The following is a 5,990-nucleotide window of genomic DNA, read 5'->3' on the forward strand; positions in this document are numbered from 1 at the left end:
CACAGTAGCAAATTTCCACTGATATGGCCGCACACTGTTAATTGTAAAGGTGGAATATTTTCCAACACCTATTGTAAGTTGATGAGTGAGCGATACATATTAGTGGATTGCTGTATTTCCCCATGTTTAAGTTACGGGGTGGGCGGGTTACAGGCTGTAGGGTCGGAGCCGGACTCTGGACTTGACAATTTCCGCACATTTGTCCGGAGTCGCACTCGGGTTGTTTTTAACCGACCCAGCAGCCTTGTTACTGTACAGTATCTGTCAATCGTATATTAGGTCCTAACCTGTTTAATTCCATCTCCGTGCATCAAATCCTCAGGATGTCTTGCTGGTTGCTCCTTCGTTTGCTCCGCAAGAGCAATGGAGAAGTTTAGGAGTAGGAGGAGCAAAAAGTGGGAGCGCTTCATCATTTTGCTCTCACTATTATCTTGGCTCTTACTGGGATAAACGGTTAAGCTTAAAGTGGCTGAAATTATACAAATATTCGTTTGTAGTTATTTTTTCAAACTATTTTAAACTTGCAAATATAAGTGCTTTGAGCATCAATTTCGTAAAAGTTAGAGATTACTTTTGTAAAAGTTAAGGATTTGCTAAGTGAAAACGTTGTTTCTACAAATCGTTTTAGAGCCTTTTTTTGATCTACATATTCCGATACCGATTCTCTTTCTACTTTATCGGACAAAACATATGCAATTATTGCATTGTTAAACATCATACTTCTATTTCTATACATCTAAAATCAATACTTAACTAAAAAAATAAAAAAATATCGATTTATACAAGCGAAAGAATCCCATAATACATGCTAAGCAAGTTATACAAGAATAATTTTTAGGAGTTATTGATATCAACGTTATCGACGTTCTTAGAATACCAATACCTTTACTAAAAGCATTACTTTAAAGCTAAAAATGTAACTACAAAACAGTTTCCGTACAACTAAACACGCAGACTGTAGCCTAGCTAAACAGAAATAGGGTTTGCTGATAACTGTGTTAAAATATCCTCTGATTTGTCGAACTTAAAGGTTACATTCTTCAATAGTGAGTGTGTGATGGACACAGGTGCTACAAATATGACAAATCAAACAACGGACACGCCTTTTTGGAACATCTTATCACTGGTCGTCAATTAGTCCCGGGACTTTTTGGGCACGAGCACGTTCGCAAATTTACCATCACCGGAAAAGAAATAGAGACAATGGCCACTTCGCCGAAATACAAAGTTTTTTACATGACTTTTCAAGATGAACTTTACAACCAAGATACACGATTTTCATTTGGTGGCTTTTTTCAGAAAACGAATTATTTTTTACTTAGGAGGGCTATAAACTTTTTAAAACCAAGTCCTTTCCAAACTAGTTGTTTAATTTGGTTTTCGGGAACTAGATTATAAATTAATAATCAATTTATTTAAACTAAATGATTTCACAATATAAACCTTTATGGAAATAATAAACTAAAAATCCCGCGTTTTTCAGGAATTTGCTAAAAAATAATTTTTTTGCACAAATATTAAAACTGAACTTTTCCACCAAAACATGAAACGCACGACACCATTAGGTCGGACTATATTCTTTTCTCAGATAATGAAATAAGTTTTTTACTGGTGAGAAAACTATGAACTTTTTAAAACAAAATCTGTTCTACGCTATTGTTTACTTAGGAGTTCGCTTATTAAATTAATATTTATCAATTATTTTATATAAACTAAAACTTTTAAATATGTTTTATACAAACTAAAAAACTTAAACGAAAAACAACAAATACCACGTATTTTCGGAATTGGTTTAAAATTATACATTGGTATGATCCAAATAATTTTAAATTAAAAACGGATTCTCTAAACGATTTATATCACAAAACAATGCACAGTGAACGAAAGGTTAAATCATAAACATCAAAATAAACCTTTTCTTAAGACATTTGTAGCCCAAGCTGTCTGCTCAGTGTCCCACCAAGCGGATTGAAGCAAATCCATGAGTTGTCGCAAGGTGGCAGCATGCGACAGCTAGTTGGTTGATGTTACCCTCAACCTAAAAGCAAAGTCACTCTTGCAAGATCAACTAAGGTATGGAATCCACATGGATTTATACTGTGATATAGCTCTGATGAATTAGAACTGGCAACGATTACGGTATACCTAATTCCGATAACTGATTTTGGTTATAGCCTTTTCGAAAGCGCCCTATTTATTATTGTTTCAATATTATTTTGATGATAACAAACGTATTGGCCTTTATGTTTTTGTTGATAATTCGAAATGTTTTTAATGGAAAAAAAGTTTTCAGGTAAGTATTTGAGTATAACTGATTTTGCAAAGAATCACAAATTATTTCATTTATTTTAAAATGAGTTGGATAGAATAGTTCTGCACAAAGCATCAAGGAAACTGAGGTAAATTTCGCACTAAAAATACTCAGCTGTTAAACAAATTCCGCTTACAGGAAAAACTATATTATTTTCATTCTTATATTTAAACCACAGCAGCCTCCCGAAAAAGCGTGACGTGTGGTTCCACCAGGTTCCCAAACGGACAATTTCCCACCGATGTTTGTATCTGGGGGAATACGTTAAGGCGGCGAGCCACAAACCACACATAGAAGGAAAATCAATGGATTTCGATGCGGAATGATTCAATGTTTAGCGCTACATCAAACACCAGTCGGTTTAACAGTTCGCCTGGCAGCAAATTAATTGTCGTCGTTAAACTCCCCATATTGCAAAGATACAACACTTTTTTTAATCGGCTCTGTATTGTAAGTTCGCTTTACAAAAGTAACTAAAGTAAATTCCAGGGCAATTCTAGTACTGTAAATCTAGGTAATAAAATTTTATTTTATTATTATTTTATTATAATAAAATTTTATTATTGTACTTTTAAAATCAACTCATTAATATTTTGTACTTTGTCATCTCCTAATCTTCTGTAAATTAAACAGCTAGGAATAAAGAGAAATAGTAATAAGACGTTTCGTGTGATTCAACCATAACCTGACAAATCGGTGATTATTTAAATTTATTTTTTTAAAGTTTAATTTCAATCTGGCATTTTCTTTGTCGTATTCACATGGATATTCGAAATTTCCCTGATATGACGCAGCCCGCTTATTGATGAATTGATTGAGCATTCGGGTTCCTTGGAAAATCATCAAAGTAGAGACAATTGACGGGAATGTGAATTCGGGGCCAACAAGGCACTTATGCTGTAAGGAAACCTCAATAGGTTTATTAATGAGAGTTTTAAAGGAAGTAGGCCTACAAATAAAAAATGACCGGCTACATGTCTGAATATCGAGGCAAACTGAACAAGATTTTAAAATATTGCTAGATTTGTTTTTAGAATTCCATGGTTGTTTTGTCGATTAAGACTTGCGAAATACAGAAAAAAACAATAAAGAAGAGTTTTTTAACGAAGCCAAGGGCCAACTAATTTTAAACAAATATTCCAGTGGCATATTGCGCCTTAACCCTCAATCATTGTACATTCCAATAGAAGCCGATATAACCCTAAAAATAAAGAGATCGATAAATAGTCAAGTTCAGAAAGTCAAGTTCAGGGGTTTGGCAGTGCCATGTGTTTTATTTAGCCTAAAAAATGCTTGGAAATTTCGTAAATTTAAAGCCCTAAACAGCAAATATAAATGCAAAGGCAAAATACCTAAGAGTGGTATTTTCGTGCAACTTATATAAAATCCGCACATAAATATTTAGTTAGGGCAGCAAATATGGAATAAACAACTGTTTATTCTCTAATATTAACAGCAAACCACGTCGCTTACTGGAATGTTAATGGCACTATGCTGTGTATTTATAAACATGGGTCTTTTAAGTATTGATCGTCGTAGGATCAGTGTAATGGCTAAAAGTTCAGGAGGCCTTTTTATTAATAAACTTGACATTTACCGGCGAAGTTTTGGAATGCATTAACGTCACTTGGAGATAGTTTAGCGACCATTTTTTTCTAACAGGGAATATTTGTTTATTAGCTGCCTATAGTCCAGATCCGGCCTCCATTGAAAATCATTATAATTTTAAAAACTGGGCAAGAAGCGACTCCTCATATTTTTTGGCTATTTTAACTAAATAAAAGCACATTTTTTGCGCTTTGTCCAAATCTTGCTTCTCCGACGAGTAAATTGCGAAATACCCTAGTTTTATTCCTGATTAACAGTCGTTATGAAAGATACGCAAAGTACACGCAGTAAATATATGAACGGTCAGCAGAGACCTTTATGAGTTTGGATTTGGCCCGCGACTAGAAAAATGTTGCCCACTCCTGATATAGCGGCACCTTTTTAATTTAATAACGTGTGATATTTCACAAATGTTAAGAATTATACCGAAACTGTATGTAGTATTTTCACTACATAAGTCCAATATTTCTTGTTTTGTAGGGGACAGATGCCTTATTTGAACAAAAATATATCCGCTATAAACAATGCTTATAATTACAATATTACATTCGAACAAACAAAATTGACAACAAAAAAAACAAACAAACTATAAGATGGCTTCAGTTGGTTTTTAAGTTATAACAGAATACGCAAGGTTCAACACTCTCTGTTGTTTTCCATATAACCAAACTATTGGTACAATTATAAACCTTTGGTATCGGCTACTATAGGAATAAACAAATTAATTTCGAAACGTCTCAAGATATTTACTTCAACTTACAGCGCTCCAATTGTGATTTCCTGCGTTGGCAACTTACTTGCAGGAAACAGGCTTTCCAATTTACAACTTGTACCGAGATATCTGGTTAAAGTATCGTATTTGTGGACTCCATCCTGTATTTGACCTACACAGGTAAACAAACAGCACTCTATTGTGCTTGCCTTGTTACGAAACAGTCGCCTAGAGTTTACTTAATAGCGCTAGGTGCGAGTTACACTTTGGTCAAATCCTGCAGTCGTCCATTGAGTCAGTTGAGGTCATGTAAGGTTTGATAAGACGCGTGCTGTTGAAACCCCTTTTAATCAGCTAATTAATTAAGTCCAGATGCTCTGTTACTTGTTTTTTGGTGTTGTTTGTTTTTGCTGGAATTGTAGTAACTAGTCTGCTATGGCTTTGTAAAAGAAAAAGTGACTTTTCTATATATAGTGAGCGATATAATACATTAAAACATTGTGATGGAAATCATTTACAAATCTGTAGAATTTTTAACCTGTATCAAACTATTTGGATTATTCACATATTTGAACACTTTTACCACTATGTTTGGGATTTAAAAAGAGGCATAACATGATGTTTTAAAACAGTAGTGTTAGTGCTACCTTACAATCATAATAACTGCAAATATTTGAATAACAGTCATTTTAAGCAAATCGCAGTAGTTATTTTAATATAAAACATGAGACATTAAATAGTAATTAGTACAAAGTCTTTAACTTTATTGTAAGTCGTAATAACGAATAGCTTACCTGGGATTGCTGATTGGAAAGTTGTTTAGTTAAAAAAAATCCACACAAAACTGTTTGGCGGGATTCGTTCATTGTGGAAAGCATTGAGCCAGTCAGTCGCACAATCTTGCTAGAAAAGAAAAAAGGGGCTTTGAAAAGCAGAACACCGGGCAGCGACAATCGGCAGACAGAGCGCCTTGTTTCGTCACAGAGAGAGGAGCTGTGTTCCAGAACGTGCGCATTGTGCCGAATGTTATTGTCGGGGTTCGTGTGTTGTAAACACAGGGTGATTTGATTGCGAATAGCGGCGCGAAAAGTAATAAAACGGCGCCTGTAGGAAGTTAGGAAGCAGTTAGAAGGCCAGTGGGAAAGGTCATAAATTATAGGCGAAGTTATGAAGTGATTGCATTGAGGAAGTGAACTTATAAAAAGGCTCGTAGCTGGTATGTGTTATGTAAACAAATTGCGGTTTTAATTATTTTTTTCTGGTTTGCTTGGTGCTACTGTAAACATCGCAGTGGTTGATAGGTTGAAATTGCAGCCCTCATTTAGCAACGTGCAGCATTAAGTATAGGCAGTCGGTGTG

Source organism: Ascidiella aspersa, chromosome 4 (assembly GCF_963924565.1).
Source record: "Ascidiella aspersa chromosome 4, kaAscAspe10.2, whole genome shotgun sequence".
In the NCBI taxonomy this organism is placed as follows: Eukaryota; Metazoa; Chordata; class Ascidiacea; order Phlebobranchia; family Ascidiidae; genus Ascidiella; species Ascidiella aspersa.